This window comes from Teleopsis dalmanni, chromosome X (assembly GCF_002237135.1).
Source record: "Teleopsis dalmanni isolate 2A chromosome X, ASM223713v2, whole genome shotgun sequence".
NCBI lineage: Eukaryota > Metazoa > Arthropoda > Insecta > Diptera > Diopsidae > Teleopsis > Teleopsis dalmanni.
The window spans coordinates 86,618,209-86,638,692 of NC_051848.1; the positions used below are offsets into that span (position 1 = coordinate 86,618,209).

Consider the following 20,484-nt stretch of genomic DNA (forward strand, 5'->3'; position numbering starts at 1 on the left):
GTGAATAAGTCTAGGAGCTAAAATAATTTTACAAATGATATATAATCGCTTGTTCTGCGTAAGACAATATATGTATCTACGATATCGAAAAAAAGTTCAGTTTTCGCCCGCATCTGATTTTCTACGGTTATAAGTACTTCAACTGTGTAATCAAATCAACTGTGTAAGTACTTTAGCACCACATTATCCCTTACGTGATCTCTGAAGCCGTCCAATAAGAAAAAATTAGCAACAAATTTGTTAAGAACTCAAAGATAAGCACGCAGTTCATTGTAATCCACACAGCAACTGAAAACTAAAAAGGCACCCGAGCACAAAGAGTGAAAACAAAAGCAGAGACATCATACCCACATCGCTACATCATCGGCTTTCCAAAAGTTTGGCCGCCTCCATTCCATATGCTCTTTCGCACGCAACGCGGTGTCAATTGCGTTCAATGCGTTTCTAACGCGTCTCTAATTTAAATAAAAATCTTATTAATTCGAGACTTTCGTAGCCTCCGACGTCAATTGTGTCAGATGCGACATAAGTGGCGAGAGTGGCGGGAGTGGCGGGAGTGGAGGGAGTGGTAGGAGTAGCATGGCAAGCATAAGAAGTGGAATTCACGCCTCCAGCAGCACATGCTCACTATATGCAGAGCATTCGAATTTCTTCAAATGGCAATAAATATAAGCGTCAGGCTGTGTCAATCTGCCTCCAAATGCGTCAATTTGGCAGTTCGACTGCGTGCGGCACTGGGAGTCGCAAGTCAGCCTTCCTTCCCTTTTGCCTCACTCTGCCTAGAATATAAATATAATTTTTATTATGTTACTTTCTTTATAATTTTATTAAGTCAACAAATTGAAATGAACTTTTGCTATGGTGACAATTTTTAAATTAAAATATCGCCTTTGTCTTTGCTGCTTCACAAACATTTCACGCATTTTCGATTGGTTTTTGCTTTTTTCGACTTTGCCTCTCTGCCACTGCCTGCGTTTCTTTGACAGTGATTGAACATTTCGTTGACTGCCTGCGTAGCGCGTATCCAGCTCATGGAACATTCCATGTACTCCAAGTGCAGGCAGAGAATGAGTGCGTCTGTATGTGCTCGTATCTAAGTAATGGATAATAAAGAGAAGTGTGTGCATTACAGAATCATTGTCTGATTTCAAGGCTGTCGTACGACTTAAGGGTACATTTCGTATCGCTTACACTTTCAATTATGGCAATCCATGTAAAGTATGGAAACGTTAATTTTTTAAGTGTGCCCATTGAACTAGAATAACTCGCTAAGCCATTCAGTACGACTTGTGTGGAGTACAAGTAGTCAATTCAAAAGGCATTGGTTGAGTTAATTACCACGATTCGAATCACACTTTTATTTGATTAAACTGCCACCAAGTAAGATTTCCCATTTAAGAATCTTATTAGCTAATAAACTTCATATAAAACACTTGTAAGGAACGTACGGGACAAAGTTTAAAAAGGTGGACTAACTAATATTAGCTTCATTAAATATTTCTTCACAGATTTAGTAGTGACTGTTCTATATAAACATTTCATTATTTTTTTTTTTTTTTGCTTAAACTAATATTAATACATTATACGTTGTCGTTAGATCAAAATCGCTAGAGAAACCAGCGGTGGTTCTATTTCATATAGAAATGTCATTATTAGTGCAATCAGTTGTGAACGTGAAGATAATATCCTTTATCAAAAAATATTTGTCGGGGTCAAATCAATATTTGTCGGGATTAATATGTCCGACATTATTTGAATCCAGTTTTCAAATTTGTTCAATAAAAAGATGTACGGTATTATTATAAATACGAGTATCTCTCAGTTATTGATGTTGTGTACTATACCAGATAATATTATGAACCATTCTTTGAACTTCACTCTAAAAATATTTCAATACTAGCGTTGGTTGCAATGTTTAATTGAAGGTCATACTACAAATCATTTATAGAATTGAGAACCTCTATAGAACAATTAGCAAAATTAATAAAGCTATATTTATGCGCTGACAATATAAGAATGGCAGAATGATGAAGCAGCATTGGAAGTATTTGAGAAAAAAAGTTCTTAGTAAGATCTAAGGTGCTCTACGAGTTTGCGACAACTACCGCATCCGCATAAACCCCTAGCTGTACGAGCTTTATCACAACATTGATATAATCCAGCGAATTAACACATAACGGATTCGTTGACTTGGTCATGTCGTGAAAATAAATGATAATGCCTCAGCAAAAACCGTGTTTGAGTCGGTAGTTTGTGATTGAGACATGGATGTAGATCGTATCTCTGATGAAATGATCACTTTGAAGCAACAATAATGAGACTTGGACTACAACCATAAGTAAGTAATATAAGTGTGCCTTAGCTAGTTTTAACGATGACACAACTTTGTCTTCTGTCTACACATAGCAGGGGGCTGTTTTATAACCATACACCCGGATATGCTACGTATTTTCTGAAATTTATTTTCATTGGCGTGATGAAATGATGGCGTGATCAACAGATAAGATTTTGACGTTCAATGAATCAAAGTAAGGAGCAGTTAACTTACTTACTTACTTACTTACTTAGTTGACCAATACAGACGTAAGTCATCCTTAGCCATGACTCATCTATCCAAGTAAGGTGCAGTTAACTTACTTAATTACTTGGTCAATATAGACGCGAGTCATCATTAGCCGCATCGAGTAGCCTCCGCCAGTCAGTCCGATCAGTGGATTTCTATCGCAAGTTGTTAGTACCGAGCGCTCCTAAATTGTAAGTCAGGTGGTCCTTCCACCGAAGATGCGGACGTCCTCTACCGCGTTATCCACCTGCGGGTACCAAATCAAACACCTTTTTAGTCACTCTTCCATTCGACGGCATGACCCAACCAGCAAAGCTGTTAAATTTTTATGCGATTAACTATGTCAATGTCGCGGGAAAGCTCACACAGTTCATAGCGTAATCTAAGTCGATATTTGTCACTAACGCCTAAGGTACCATAGATCTTTCGAAAAATTTTTCTCTTGAATGCTTTTCATCACTATTGGTAATTGTCCAAACTTCTGCATCATACAGCAGAACAGGTATGATAAAAGATTTGTAGGACATGATTATTGTTTGTCAAGAGACGGCTCTATTTCTCAATTGCCTACTTAGCCCTAAGTAATATCCGTTGGCAAATTTACTAAGATCGAAATACATTTTGTATTTATAGGCAATATTCGGACTTCGGCCAAATAATAATATTTCAGTTTAGCAACAGAATTTATCGGAATTTAACACATTGAATATAGTTACAAATACTACGCACGCCATCTTACACCAACTAGTAGAAGCACATTTCCCATTGACTACATAAGCAACAAGTGACAACTAGAAGACATACCAAATGGAGTGTAGTTGTTATTAGTGGATTTCATATATAAATTTCTAAATATGAACCTCGATGTCTCGAAAACCAAGCTATATGGACTTATAGCTTAGTGCAAAAACTAGTCCAATAAGCAGTCTCTATTTAAATCTGTAGGCAAACTTATGTACCCGGCAAATCGGAGGCATTTATTATTGTAGAAAAGCAGTCTTGTTTATTATAATCTTGCAATTTTGGTCATTAAAGTTTAAATTTGAAAGTAACTGTCAACATTCCCGATATTTGTTACATGTGTTTTCGCCTCAACAGCTATAATGATATCAGATATAATTGCTCGTACCTAATCAATTTCAAAGTATGGAGTATTCTCGTCAGACCTATTGCTCCAAGCTCATGAAATGTGCTCATGGAAATGAGGTAACGGTCCTGTGGGTTAAGGGACACATCGGTATTGAGCAAAACGAGAAGGCAGACGAACTTGCAAAGCAAGGATCAAGCCATAACTTCTGCGGCCCAGTACCCAGAATGATCAAAAAAGAACGAGAATTTAAAAAAAAAACAGCGAAATTTTAATTTTTAATAATTTTCTTTATTATCGCCTTCAAAGTACTCTCCTCCTGTGGCAATACATGCATGCCAACGCTTGATCCAATTTTCCATACAAGTTTTATAGGCCGCCGAAGGTATGGCCTTTAGTTCACGCAGCGAATTCTCTTTTATGACCTCTATGGTCTCAAAACGTGTTCCTCGCAATGGCAATTTGATAAAGCGTCCAAATGAGAGTAATTTTTGGAGGACTAATTCCCTCACTACCTAAAGCATTCGAAGCTTTTCTCTTACTGGAAAAAAAGCAAACCTTTCACACCTTCGCAGACGTAAGAGAGACTCATACACTTGCAGTGATCAGAGCAGCCACCGAAACCGCTACTTGATTCGTCAGCGGTGCATAATATTCCGGTCTGATATGCTTATTTATTTCAAGTCCTTACTTCGCTCCATTGTGTTTATTTAATTTATTGATTTCCTTTGCTTTTTCTTTTCATTTTCTGGGTTTCCTTCCCCACTTTGTTTATATGATAAATTGCAAAGTAAATTTCACAATCAATTGACAAAATTTAGTCTGCAGTTGCCTTTAGTAGTGCAATGCTTCTTTTATCCTAGACTGCGTCTCTGCTGCTTCTTCCTCATGGTTGCTGTGTTGACTGTGCGAAAAAGGTCGCGTTCCGCATATGAACAAGTACTGCGCTCCGATAATGGAATAATGGCAATGTGTTAGTTTTGTAAACAAATAAATATCGAAAGCATTCGGGAATACCGCTCAAGTACGTGGAAGGATGTGAAGGGCGTAGTGTACATCATTTCCATTACTGAAAAACTGATTTAAGTGTGAATGATGATATGGAGGTGATTTTCATGAAATAGCGATAATTTCCACAAAGGAGCAATATTAAAATATTTATACACTTTTTATACAAATAAAGAACTATTTTAAAACGATGATATATGCTCTCTTCCTGAGATTATATTCAATTGTATTGAATTGAGGAATTTGTAAGATTTTCTATATTAAAATTAAAACATTCTCAGCCTTGGACCTCTTAGTTTATAACGCATTATATATATATATGTTCAAAATTTTTGTATGAGGGATCGTTTTTTATGTATAAGAACATAAAAGAAAAAATATTTAATCGTTTTATGGTTGACAGCACATACAAACAAAATGTCATTAATTTTTACTGCCCGTCCAAATAATATATCACATAAATGCCAAATCTATTTTCACAATCTATTGAAATAAATGAAAAGTGTGAACTAAAAACGAAGTCTTCAATGTCTTCACTACTATGCGTAAGGTTTGTACTTGATTTTCTCTATTTTTATTTCGGCAGCAAGATGCACATTCATTTTGTATGGATTGTCTTTCAGTCATTTAAATATATATATATATTTATATATATATATAGGTATATACCTCAGACTCAAAATTTTAGTCTTTCTAAAACCAGCATTTTCTGTTATTCGTTTTTTCCATAACTTTGTGTGGTCCTGAATATGGTGGTTCGAGTAGTTTTTGAACTCCATCAAGTCTTGAAAATATGTGTAGATCTTAAAGCGTGAAGGTTCTAGCTTTTGTGCGATGAGCCGTTGAAATTGGTCTGATACTTCATATGTGTTCTCTTAACTTTTCAACAAACACTTGAGGATCTGCTGGCATATCTTCGTTGACGAAAAATTCTCCGGGAACACGCAGCTGTGTTCCAAAGTAATTCTGCAGATGAGGCGTTTAAATGTTCTTTAACACAAGTTCAGAGTCCAAGGAGCACAGTTGATAAGCGTTATGTCCAAGGAACTTATGGATGGCACATGAGAGCTGGTTTTAATGTTCGGTGCATGCACTGGATGGTATGGTGTTGTTCTGATACGGGAAGCGCCAATTAGTTTCACCATTGCAGTGAATAGGGCTGACTCGAACAAAGTATCTTGATTCGAAGTAATTGATAAATGTGTGCCATAACGGCATATCCAATTGTCATATAAAGCTGTTGCAACTATGACCTCTGGCTAACGGAAAAATCTGTCTACTACTGTGAGACAATACCTGAATCCATCAACTGTTGACAGTTTGATGAGATTAATGTGGATATGATTGAACCTAGTACTTGGTACTTCAATATGATTGGGCTTGAGTCTGTTGTGCTGTTGTATCTTGGCTCTTTGGCCGGATAAACAACTACATGACCATGCTAAAGCATTTTGCCTGATTCCTGGCCAAACAAATTTAGTTCTCAACTGTTTACTTGTTGATCTACCTCCAGGATGAACTAATTCATGAACCGTGTCAAAAGCGGCTTTACGAATCTGTTTAGGAATGAATGGTCTTATAGTTCCAGAAGAGATGTCGCCGTAAATAAAGGTGTTTTGTTCTGGATCAACGTTAAGCCGCTGTAGTTTTAATGAAGAGTTGGGATATTTAAACAAATCTTGAAGTTCATCATCATTGGCTTGAGCTTGTTGAATTTCGTGTTAACTGAGAATTTGTGGCCTGTCAATCTGGATGATTCTAGACAATGTGTCAGCTCTGTGTCGAATTGTGATATAAACGACAACTGGCGAAGTTGTCTAGGTTAAGCTTGCTCCGTCTTCCTGTGCAATGCCTAAACGAGAGGTTTGTGATCGGTTTTAGTTATAAATGGACGATCTTTTAAAATGTGCTGGAAAAATTTAACAGTGGTTGCATGAATTTATTTTCTTGAAAATAAACCAATTGGCATGAATTGATTTTTGACGAACTGCTCTAAAACTGTTCCGATTGTGGTGTCAGAGGCTTCTGTTTTGAGAACTAGAGCTGCTTTGGGGTCTGGAAAATACATAAGAGCTGCTTCAGCTAGGCTTCACAGTCACAACCACGTATGCTTCAGCGCCATCTAGTATTCAATTCAACGATACCATTTGGCATAATAACAACACAATAACAAGCGACGCGGTAACAACTCTCGTTAATCAAACAAAATATCTTGTAAATAGAATAAGGTAAAGCGAATACCTTATTTATAATAAAAAAGAAAACATTGTACGGCAAACTAGGCACAAGTGTTAAGCCCATTTAATATATAAGTATTGGCGTTATTTGTCGATTATAATCAAGATCTAATTTGATTGACCGTAAGATCCGTAATTTTAGTGACATTTCGCAGTAATTATTTTATTCGAGAAAATACTTTTGAATGTTAGAAACATCATTTTCGGGATTTGACCTTTTAACAACCTTTTTTGTTGAGTTAATAAATATTCAGTGGCTAAAGCCTAACCAAGCTGAACCGATTGGTCCTGTCCACACAAATACAATGTCAGAATACGAATTTGCTGCAGTGAAAACTGAGTATATATATCGATACAGACTAATATCAAAAATTGGTGCAAAGTTTATTAGAACGTTTTTTATCTAATTTTTAACTAATTTTCCATATGTGACGAACACGGATCGGATCCGAAAAACTCTTGTACCCAAAGCGGTCTCAGCTAGAAGAGCAACAGTATTATATTTATATAGTATTGTATACTATTTACATATATAAATAGGTTATTTTTATTTCGTTTTTTAATAATCATTTATTGTTATTCAGCCTTTAATATCATCGTTTCAAACAGTAGTAAATAAATTGACGGCAAGCCGTGCTGAGTTCGTGTGCTGCTGTTTCCGAAACTCACAAACCGTTGTGTGCCAATATCAAGCCGCTCCCAAGAAACAATTCATATCTTCTTATGAGTATACGGAGTTGATATAAGAGAGAGCAAAACTAGAGTTTACCTGCCGCTAGGAAAAGGAATATATGTTTATATGTTGTGCTGTATTGAGTTTTTATAAGGTCTTACTACTCTTTTTCCAATCTTCTTTAGTATACATATATATCATGTCATGTCTTGATATATCATGTCTTGATATATCATGTCTTGATATGTCATATCTTGATATATCATGTCTTGATATATCATGTCTTGATATATCATGTCTTGATATATCATGTCTTGATATATCATGATGTATCATGTCATGGATATTCCATTGGGGATAAAGTTCCAACATTTCTGGATCGATCGAAGCGATTTCATTACAATATTAAATCATGTTATTCGAAACTCTGTTTCCCACTGTCATTCAGCTGGTCCATTAGCAATAATTGATTTCAGATCTGCATACCACCCCGAGGAGCCTGTAACCATTCTGAGATTTGATAACGCAGTGTTGGTAAGTCTGTCAGTTTTGGTAAATATCTATATAGTTACGGTTTCTTTTCCAAACAAGACCTATAACTGCGCCTACGTTGAGATAGCATCTGATCATCGCAAACCCTAACTAAAACTTTTGATATTTTAAAATCAAAAAGAAAGGAAGGTTTTTGAATGGTATGAGTAGTCGTTCTTACGTTCTTACGGATATAATCGACTGCTTTAGACTGTATTTGTTTTATTGTGGAGCTGTTACACATGTTACACCTACACATTTGAATAAGTGTTTGAGTACTACTATGTCAGTATTAACACCCTCTTTTTTATTTTTTTTAACAATGTGTAAAGCAATTGAAAGCATAAATGCGTGAGAGACTGCAACCCACTGAAATCGCCCTATTTTAACCGTCTTAGAACCACCAATTTAATATTTTGTAAGAGGCCATCCAAATATCAAATTTCTGTCATCAATCAATGTGTTTTCATATATGATCGTTGAATTTTTTTTCTGTTCTGCGAACTTTGATAGAGCTTTGCGTTCCTCTTCGACATGTCTAAGGTGCCACTTGATTTGTGTTGCGAATGTTTTTATTCCAGGAGTTGTTGTGTCTTTTCAAAGCGGTCGTTGTAAAGACCACATGTTTCGACAACATTTTGACAGCTTGGGCAGTAGAGCAAATCTACCAGCTTAAGTCGGTGAAGATATTCAAGGAGGCATCCATGGCCGCTTAATATGCACTTTACCTTGTTTTCTTATGAGCCATTCCTCAATGTTGGGAATGTGTGCATGAGCACTGACACCAATAATTGTGATGGTGACTACAAGAAACTGTAGTTGCAATTATTATAGCATTAACAATATTTACAATAAAATTAGATTAATTAAATAAAATTATTTTTTACTTTAAATTGCATTTCACTGAGTTCGAATTGTTCCACAACTTAAACTCAAAAACCTGGCAACTCTGCTATATAATTCAATTATAAGGGACGGTAGGATGTTTCTCTTAAAATGTCGTCTGTGCACGTCAAGCGTTGTAACTTCCTCAGTAACGGTACAATGTGAGCGTTAACGGTTAAAAGAGGACGCCGCCAACTGCCGATGCAGAGGAGAAGAGTACATTTTTGTAAAGAATAACGGCAGAAGTAGAAAAGAAAGAAAAAGCAACAAATTGCAATCAATAATTTTAAATATTTAATGGACAGGTGAAATGAAATGAGTGAAAAATTTAAATAAAACCGTAAATAAAAAAATAAGAAAATTTAAAATAAACAAAAGTATGTGAATTAGAAGTAAAATAATTTAAATTTTAAGAATGAAAAATTTTTCGCTATGAAAAATTAAAATGAATTGTAAAATAATTTGTTTGCAATTTTAAATGAAATTCATTAAAATGTAAGAGTAAATATAAAAAAGTAATTGAATATTTTTATGAAAACTTCTTTTTGATTTGAAATTTCGGTAACATTTAGTTTAGATTTAGTTCTTTTCATAATTTTGCCGAATTATTTTGTTTAAAAATGAAATGCCAGACAGTTTCTACTCTTTAGTAAGAGTACACTCAACTACTCAACTAAAAATGCTCAAAACATCATTAATTCGAAACTGTCACTCAAATTTAGCTGCGTTTGAGTAGCAATGAGTAAACAATGTGTGGTTGGGCTTGTATTTGAATTGTAGCATAGAAAAAAAAACTCTTATATGCAGCACAGAAAACCGAAACTCAAACACTGCAAAGCAAGTGTGGCGCACACAGTCTATTGCTTCGTCAAGTGGATTTACTCTTAAATTAACTTAAGTTTCTGCGCTCTCTTCACTTTGTACACTTTGTATGAGATTGCAACGGTTTTTATTACACAGCACAAATGACGGCGCATATGGAAGAGGAAGACATTGCCAATATTTAGAGCAATAAATTGCAAATGTAAAGAGAGCATAAAACGAATTCAAAGTTGTCATTCGGTTTGCTTATTGTATTATGGCGTATGTTGTGTTGTGTTTGCGTTTGTGTTTGTGTTTACATTTGGAGCTGCTGCTGCTCAGGTGCTCTTCACTGTGCATACACTCAATAATGTGAGCATATGCCTGGCTTAATATGGCCGATGGCTTTTGCACAGTACGTAACAAGTAAATTTCACGAAAATTTAACTCCAGTGGAGCCGCGCGTTCAAAACGGTAACGTACAAATCCAAATCGTTTTCCATGCTTTTACGTTTTACGTTTTAGGTTTATTAAACGAGCGAACCGAACACACAACCTCCCCCGTCCAGCACGAAACTTACGAAACTTACGATACGTACGATACGTACGATACTTACGAAACCAGCAAACAGCAAACAGCAGCAACGAACAGTACAGTACAGTAGTAGCAAACAGGCATATTTACGTTGGCCCGCTTGCTCCAAGGAAACGGAAATTGCACAGCAAAAAACCAGTCGAATCGAAACGCTCGGTGACGTTATAACGTGTGCGCGTTTGGGTTTCGGTTTGTTTGCGTAAATTGGCTGAATAAATCGGCTTTTTAATGTTGTTGGCGGCGGTAGGTGCGAAAAAGCTAAAGCTAATCAAACAAACTAAATGGCGAAAACTTAAAATTTATTAAAATACTTAAAAAATACTTAAAATACAAACACATGCAAACAGTTGCCTAACACATGAATTACGGGTAAATAAATATCAAAAAAAAAAACTTCATTCAAAACCAATAACAAAAACACGTGTGCAAATTGTCATAAATTAAAATTCACCGGCAAAAAGCAAATCACTTTTGGGTAAGTGTTAGTGTTCCTATTTTTCTGTAGCAACTCAGCACCAGCGCTGCTCCACGTTTAACACACCAGCAGTGGAATTCCTGGACTTTACTGTTGTTTTTATTAGCGCTAGCAGCGCTTTTCACTATTGAGTTGCGCTTAAGAAGCGCATCTACTATGCAGCCCCAGCGCTGCTCACTGTCGCTTAAGACGCTTTCCAGATGCTGCTGCTGCTGCTGCTACTGCATTTAAGCCGCTCAACTAAGCAATGGTTAGGTTAGTGATTCTTGCATTTTTTGTTGTTTGTGTTCTGCTACTTTCACATTGCGCTAAGTGCCGCCCGCAGTGCCAGCGCTTTTCAGTGCTCATATGACGTCATAAATATTATCGTAAATATAGAATTATGTAAAAGTAATTGAACTTTTTGTGCACCAAAACAAATTTATTTATTACGTATTGATTTAGGAAACAGCGTTCCTTTCCTTTTTGTTTACTGTTTTATTAAATGGTTTATTTAATGAAAGCACTGTAATTTTATAAATTTCACATTCTTCTCAACATTCTTAATATTTAATTGATTTTATATTGTTTTTAATAAATAAACAGCATTGATAAAATTATAAAAATAATTTCAGTCTTTCCCTCACATAATATGTACTTTCCTATGCCAATGCATCCTTTTTAATAGTTTGCATTTATGATGCGGTAGTCCGTATAGTCTCATAGAGACTCTAAGTTTTTTTTGATGTTAAAATATAATGTAAACTCTAAGAAAGTGTCCTTATAACATTAATAAATGATGCATAGGACTGTACAATACTTATTTTATGTTTTAACATTTTAAGGCTTGTTTATCAGAAGCAAAAACAAAGAAATATTTTTATGTTTTTGATCAGCATGCAGTTAACAGCGGTTAACAATTTACTATTGCACATTTTGTTTTGTACATATATAACTAATTAATATGCTGTTAACATATAGCATTTAGCCGCATAGGATCTATACATGTTAATAACAGAGTAATTATTGTTTGACTGTCTATTAAGCAAGAACTGTGATCACGTTGAGCCTTTGAGTTTTTATTTTTGGTTTAGTATTCCAACGCATAAGAAGTTCCTTGAAACGAAAAACGAAACTGAGCTTTCTGCATGCCTTCATGAGCAATTTGCATTGTTGTTGCTGCGTTAGTGCAGGTAACAAGTGACGCCGCAGCGATGGAGCTATGTTGTTAACACTAGCAAGTACTATCCAATCGCACTCCCCCTTCATAGTTTTTGCAGTGCTTATCTTAAGATAACAGATTCTTCCTAATTATTTTGCGACGCCTACTGCTCTGCCACCAGAGCAGTTTTTAACGTAAAACAAAAAGACAAAACTCAGTTTTCGTCCGCTTTTGTTCTTGTTACTGTTGAGTATCTTTAATTTCCCTTAAACTGCGGTTGTTGTGTTGTTGGCACTTTTGCTTTTTTTCGGTTCATTATTTTTGAGAGTTTTGAGTGTTTTGCTTGTCAACAACAATTTATTTGCATGCCGGTCGAAGCTTTTTGTGTTGTTGTATTTGTTGTTTTGTTGTTTTGTTGTTGGTAATTAATTCTATTTAATGTTCTATGCGTGATGCTGCGGTTGCGTTAATACGTTAATGCGTTCTGCACATATGCATTAACCAAACAATAAAAAAAGTAAATAACTGAAAAATGAACAAAGGAATTTTTTAAAGTCACTCGTTTATTTGTTCATTTGTTCATTTGTTCATTAATCGAACATTTTTGGTGGTTAGTTCTGTTAAGTTAAACAATGAAATAATTTAATAATAAAATAAAATATTTAAGTGGATTTTTAAATAAATATGGATTCAACACAAAACTTGACATTCTTCCACTGCTGGTTTGGCTAAGCGTTCACAATAAAAAAATATTGCGGCACTCTGGCAATAATTAAGATTTTTTCTATTATTTTTACATTTTAAATTAGCAAAATTATTGATCTTTTATTTAATATTATCAACAAATCTTAAATAGATCAAAGGTGATTGTTTTACGTACTTATAGTACTTAGTTGGCCATCACCAACGTCTGTCGTCCTTGGCCGAGTCAAATAGTCTCTGCCAACCATTCCGATCAGTAGTTTGCTGTCGCCCGTTGGTAGTTCCGAGTGCTCCCATATCGTTGCTCACCTAAACCTTTCACCTTCCTTCACCTGGTTGTTTTACTACAAAAAAGTATCAATGAACAAAGAAAGTCAAAAGACCGGTGACATAGATATATATTAAATTCCGTTGTATACATTTTTTTCTCGAAAATTTTGGAGTTATAATTCGACCAAAATTTTTTTAATTAAATGCCTGTGCTATAAGAGCCGATGACATTTTAGAATTTAGAACGAATTATATCGCAAAGAAGAGACAAGCTCAATTCGGAATCGAATTTCTTTGCTAGTCGAATCCTTCTAAATTCTAAAATGACATCGGCCCCTATAAAGACAAAGTAGCTGTCATAAGAAGCGTAGCTTTCGGCAAAAGTTATCAACTTTCAGAAAATTCTTCTTTTTAATTGACTGAATTTTTAGCTGACTCTGCCAAACATTATGGGTGTTTGGAGTCCACAAAAGTTTTTTAGACTACAAGTACTAAAACTTCAGTTTGTACTCCGCCAAATTTGCACACCAGATTTAGTGTTATAGTGTTAATTTATCACTTGACATGAAACCACTCTATGAGTTTTACATAAGTTCATTTAACAAATTCACTTGCTGTGTTATATTAAGACGAAATTACAAACTAGCTATATAATAATTGATCTAGAATTTAATTAATTATGATTTTTCAAATGATAAATTTTAGTACTATACCCTTCTTTACTGTCCGGGAAGCTTATTGATCCCAACGTTTTAGGACAAAAGTTAGAATTTTTCTGTTTTCTAACTAAATAAACCAAGCAGGCTTCTTTAGGAATGGCGGAATGATCTGATTGTCAACCTTTATGTGATTACATACTAGCATCTATGGATGAAAGACTTCATATACTTCTCTGTAATTAGAGTGAAGATTGTCTGAAAGATTGAAATAGTCTGATTTTCAATCTTTGGTAACCATAAAGGAAGCACCACATGGAATATGTATATCATATATATGTATGGTATATCAGTATGTATACCAACACTTTGCTAATTTGATCTCTACATTTTGTCTTCTAATGAATATTAATGATTTTGTCAAAAACTCATACTTACTAGTCAATCCCTGTTTTTTCATTGTTGAATTAGTTGAGATATATCTTGTATCTCAGCTAGAAAATAAGTCTTTGGTTACACTTTCCGCAGGAAAGTAGCAAAGTTTTCGTTCACTTCACAAAAAAGAAGTAAAATCTGTAATTAAAATTGGATGAAAACTAGAGCAGCAACTTCTTGTAGTAATTACACTTTAAATGCTTAGACTTCAACTTTCGCAAGGAATGAGTTATCCATAAAGTGGATTATTTAAGTTCGAAGAATAAGACATTTACAAGTAAATACAAAAAATGCAAGAAAAGATTGAGGAAGAAAACGGATTTGAGTCGTATCGAACTGAATTGGAAACTTTTGGAAAAAAAAGATGAATAAATTTTGTGTTTATAGAGCACACCTTCCTTGCCGTTGTCCTTTCCATTGCGTACAACCTTTTCCTTCGCCTTCACCTTAGTCTTCACCTACAACCATGTCGACGCTATTTCCGACACTAATTTAACACAGAAAAGGAAAAATCAATTCCGTCAGAGAAAAAATAAGCTCACAAAAAGAAAGTTGAATTCAAGTCAAGCGTTCCGAAAAAAGGATACTAAGTTAGTTCAGTTCAGCTCAGTGGAGTTCAGTTCAGCAGCAAATTGTGTACTAAATAAGCGAAGCGAAGGAGCGTTTTCATCGATTTTAAGTTTCACTTCAACAGACTCACAGGCAAGCGAACATAGCTGGAGGTTGCCACGGAGAGGTGAGATGGTGAGACGGTGAGACGATTTCGGGGACTACAAAAAATAAAAAATTATAGGAAAAACATACATCAAGCTCTTGAACTTTTAGGTAGGAGGGATGAGAACAAATATTGCAAAAGAAAAGTTTGATTTCCTTATTATTATTAAGTTTCCTCAGACAACCCGGAAAAAACACATATTCGGCAAAGTGCCTGGCTGCATGCATTTCAGCAAACTTCTAAGACAAGAATGTGGCAAGACTGCGGCATGCATGTGTGTGCGAATCTATGTGAACTGCTACTGTATCTATATTTGTGGAGTATATTACTTTGCCACATACGCTGGCAAATATTAATCTAGCCTTGCTGCTTTTGTTTTGATTCCTTCAATTTTTCCAATTTCAATGCAACTACAAACATTCGTAATGAAACTCGGAAGCAACACACAGCATGTATCCGCGACATGTATCTGTAAACGGCACACACATCCTACAAATGCACATATCCAACCAATGTATCTGTTGGGCTCGCATGGTTCGTATGGTTCGGTTGGGTTTGGATTTTCATTTAATATCCACGCATGTGTTTAATGTGTTTTTAATTTACTTTTCGGTCGGCGCAAATCGGTTACGGAAACCGTTTCTTCTGCAAAGTTTATAATGTCCTTCCCTGCGCCCTTTCGCCCCAGCCGTGGCCTTACACAGTTGGTTTGTTTACTTTTATCTCTTGACTACCGCTGACGTTGTCGCTCCGCTGCCGCTACTTCTGCTCTTGGTTCTGCTTAGCTTATAAACGAAACGAGATAAGTTAACGGCATCTTTAATGTCAATTTAATTATGTAAACAGAATTTCCATCAGCGGCACAGGAAATTATTTCGTCTGTCAGCTTTAATTCGGTTATGCACTGCAATTGATTTCTCCGCTTAAAGCGTAGATGATTTGGATTCGAGGCGAGAACCACCAAAAATGTGTAACATTCGAGAAGATTTTGCATACTCAAACGAAATTTAAAGAATAATATTTGTACGAGGGTTGATTTTAAAGTTTCGTAAGCGGAATATTTGCACTCCTGTTATAAAGGAAATCAATAAAGTTAACATATTCGACTTTAATCGTCAAATTAAAACCGATTTTATGAAAATACTACTCTCCCAAAAACATTCTCAAAGTTAAACAATAACTCACTGGTGCCAAGAAGGAAGTTTTACGTGTTCTGGATTACCTTACATAATGATATGGGATCAAATTTGTTACGGCAAGTACGCTACCACCAGATCCATATTAACATATCCATCAAACTTGAATATGTACTAAATGATACGTTCTCAAGCAAAAACGCTTATCTCCGTTAGACAAACCAATCAGTAGCAAAAACACACACAGCATTAAGAAACACAACTAAGTTATTTTCTACTTGGTCTCATAGATGAGAATAATGACTCTTTTACTAACAATGGAACAATATCACTTAAGAGCACAACAGCAGGAGACAAGCTTAGCTGAAAGCGATTACGGAGAGACCATTGCTCTGTGCTAGTACCAGGCATTGGAAATATCTTTGTTTTAACATATTTCCATATATCAATTTAAATTATGCTTTCGACTAAATAATCAATTTATGGTCTCTAAGCTAGAGACCATAGCTTAGAGATGCATCTACAACATAAAAAAAACTGAACAATTTATTATTAGCATTGTCTTATGAGCAGGAATTTTGACAGGAAAGGGCCTCATTGTAGGTCACTGCCTGAGAGGAGAATAGGGAAACGTACATTATTTCTATTTATTGTTTTTTTTAAGAATAGATTTGATATCCATTTTTTTTTTTCGAGGGGCTAGTGCGACCTATGATACAACAATCATATAATGGTCTTCTATGAAGTGGGGTGTCATTGTGATCTACACCTGCAACCTCATATAATGTGAATAATATGGAACTATATGTGTAGATGTATGTGTATATGAATATGCTTGCAAAGCACTATTTAAAACTTCATAACAAACAGGAAGCTGAGTCGTTGAAAACGTAAAATTAAAGAAATACGATTTGAGATAGTCTATTCATAAAGTGATAGAAAATGTGCTGAAATAACTTATCTATATAAAACTTATGACACTTTTTTCAATATTTTTTATTCTCTATTGTTAAAATTAATTTGATATCAAATAATTTTCTTCTTACTAAGCTTGATACTTACTGGCATTCACGCCTCGTCATTCACACTGTCATATATTACAACAACAATAAGAAACAACAAAAATAACAGCAATGACATACATTAAAAATGAAAAATAAATAAAAATTATAAAAGAAAAATTATTAAATGCAGTCAAACTTCCATAATTCGAACTTCTATTAGTCGAATTTTTTATAATTCGAACCAAAAACAGTGCACCAAGGTTCTAGAGAGCATACTACATACAATTCTGTTTCCATAACTCAAATTTCTCTAACTCCAATTTCTCCATAACTCGAAACATTTTGTTCCGTGCCGATCGGAATATGGGAAAGGAATATGGGAAACCAAATATTTAACCTTTTCTTTCTTATGTTGCTTCTTTGTGCAAATGCCAGTCGCTGGCAGGTTGGTTTAAAGTAAATAAAATAACTTCCAATGCTACTCTTAACCATTATATTATATTCAGCTTGACAATGAAATTTGTACATCAAGCTTTCCTACAGATGACGATATTATTGAGCACTATATAGCTCTAAATTACTGGATCCAATTCTAAGCGCAACGGAAAGTGATAATGAGGGTTCGAATAAAGTAGAAGGTTCATTCAATATTCTGAATTTATATTTGCAAACGAATGATACTACAACTGATGATCACTAAGAGTATGAATAAAGTGGGATCACTCTTAACTGAAAATAAGAAAAAAAAATAAAGTCCCAAACCCTAATTTCTGAATATTTTACTTCCCTATAACTTCTGTGCTTTGCTTGATGGCAAATAAATAAATAAATATCTTAAAATGTAATTCTAGTTTCTTTCAAAAATGAAAAAAAAATTAAAAAAAATTCTCTAACTCTAACTCGAAGTCTGCATAAGTCGAACCTTTTCTTTGCAAAGTTGGACTTCGAGTTATGGAAGTTTGATGAGAAATCGTTGATAAATATAGCCCTGACCATCGAACGGAAGATGAGTAATTTCATAAAAAGATGGATGATTCACTTTATCTGGCACAAATCTATTTTGAGTCAATTCGATAATAAAATACCTGCGTGTCCAACACACCCCGTTCTCACTTCAGTCCCGTTCCCACTCGTACAAAGCAACATTTGCGTTTTTCTTAAATGAAAAAAAAAACTCCATTCGTTGCTTATGGTTTTTTATTGCTTTTTAATAGAATTTAATTGTTTTTAAATTTAAAATTTAAAAGTTTATCGCATAACTCAAGGCAACGTCCGCAAATGCAGCAGCGGCAGCAGCGGCAACATTGCACTGCCGCATGCCACGAAGCACTTAACACTTCGCTTCGAAATAACCTTTTCCATAGCGCATATAAACAAAGCGAGACCAGCGAATTCTAAGTGGTGTTAGGGGCAGAAAAGGGCAGCTCAAGTAAAAATTAGAGCAATCGACAAATCATTAAGATAACACAACAGCATAAGAAATGTGAAAATGAAATACAACAACAACTGCAACAACGGAGCAGAATAAGGAAAAACAAACAATGTTAAGCTCAGTGGGCGAAAATGAATTCCCCGAGCAATCAGTAGCAATTCTCACCATCTAACACACACACACACACACACACACATGCATAGTTTATAGTAGTTACGTGCAGCATACGCGGTAATCAGAGTGAAAGGGGTAAAAACTAATGACCTGCATTTTGAACATTTTCTTACCATTATTTTTTTTAATATTTACTTTTGCTTTCATTTTTGCTTTTCCACTATGTTTTCTTATTTTTGCTGCTTCTTGATTTTTCTGTAAATTTTGCACATAACTTTTCTTTAATTTCTGCTTAAAAGCAGCTCTGACTGCTCCCAGCAGAGCTAAACGCCCGTGTGTGTTGTGTGTGTGTGTGTGTGTGTGCTGCTTGCGTGCCTTTGTGAAGTTTTCAAGGCAACCAATTCTTGTCGCAGCAATCGAGGAAAACTAGGGAAAATTCCGAAAAAAACCGTCTTAATTTTATTGAAATCGATTTGCCATAAAATGCGAAAATTTAATTTATTTATTTAATTTTCTTTTTTTTCACTTTTTCACTTTTTCGGTGAAAATATTTAATGTTTTCGACGCTTCGTTTTTTGTTATTGTTTCAGTTGATAACGCCGAAGAACGTGACCCGCTTAACATTTTGACGCGTGTAGAGGCCATCCTCAGGGTTTTGGCATAGAATGCAGCATTGCGAGCGCATAGCTAACAAAAGCAAAAACAAAAGCAAAAACAAAAACAAAAACAAACTGAAAATATGTAAAAAGAAAAAAGAAAAAAACTATTGATCTTTCATCTTTCATGCAACACGAAGAGTTTAGGTCAGAAGAGCGCACTTCGATGTGGGAATCAATTTGTGTGTGTATGCGTGTCAGCGAGTCCATGCGGCTTGGGTTCTGTGGGTGAGGCACTTCTGTTGCGGTTCACTTTTAATTTTCAATGAAATGAAAATTAAATCAGCACGTCTTTAATTTTTCCAAACTATTTCAAAATAAATTGAAATGAACAGAAAATGAAAATGAAAACAAAAAAAAAAAAAAAATAATAAAAAACTGGAATGCATAGCGGGAATTACAAAAAAAGAGATGATAAATAAATTAAAAACAAATTTAGTTAATAACGTCAATAAATTAATCTCATCAATTTATTAAAAAAATTATCTCTTATAGCTATAAATATCGAATCACACGACGAAATATAAATTTAGAGACACCTTTTTTCCAGACCTCATGTTATGAAATGTTCGAGGAAATTAGTGGATAATTTTTTCCCAAATTATTTTTTCAATAACTTAATTACCTCAACTATAAAGTTATTTGACCGAATTTTCATTTTACAAACTTTATCTCTACAGAAGTTTTCCAAAAGGTCTTGTAAATACCATAGAGCCCTACCTCTTTAACCACTAACTTTTCAGTTGTGAACATCATTTTGCATAAAGCAATTTTAAAAAACGTAAGAGTTACCAGAATCGGTGGTTACCAAGTAGTTTCGTGTTCTACTTCGGCTAATCCTTGACTTCAGTTGGGCCACTTGTTGGACGGTGCGCTGTCTCAACATCCCACAATATGTTATATACCAGAAATCGGAGCAAACTAAATCTGTACATGCAGCCCACTTTTTGAAGTAATTTTTCCCTAAATCACCCACAAAGAAGATGTATTTTTCAGCCTATATATCAAATGCACAATATTGATATACAATAATTTTTTACCTTTAAACCAATAATTTTTACAATTTACTTGCATCCAATTGATGCAAAAGATAATAATAGTAATTTCAGTTTTGTCAGTTTATAGGTAATCTGACAACAAAACTCTATTTGCATTTCCAACAACTGGCAAGAAATTTGTCCGATTTTTGAAGCCAAAAAACCGGGCTCTCACCACTTGTCAGTTCCTTGTTTCGATCCAAAACTATGGTGGTGGACCCCAGTCTCATCCAAGTATCATCGTACTAAAACGATGTACTAAGTCTTTTAATCTTCCTCAAGTCCTCTAAATGTCACATCAAATATGTTTATGTAACATTTTGACAGTTAA

The 20,484-nt window shown here is 34.9% G+C and overlaps 1 protein-coding gene across 1 annotated transcript in view; it reads left to right on the top strand.

Annotated features, from left to right (window-relative positions):
• The first annotated feature begins 10,260 nt into the window (after positions 1-10,260).
• LOC119687189 (discoidin domain-containing receptor 2) overlaps positions 10,261-20,484 on the top strand; it is a 229,676-nt gene continuing 219,452 nt past the window's right edge. The window contains exon 1 of the mRNA XM_038101441.1: positions 10,261-10,855. The gene's annotated coding sequence lies outside the window, so the exon portion shown is untranslated. The remainder of the gene's footprint in view (positions 10,856-20,484) is intronic.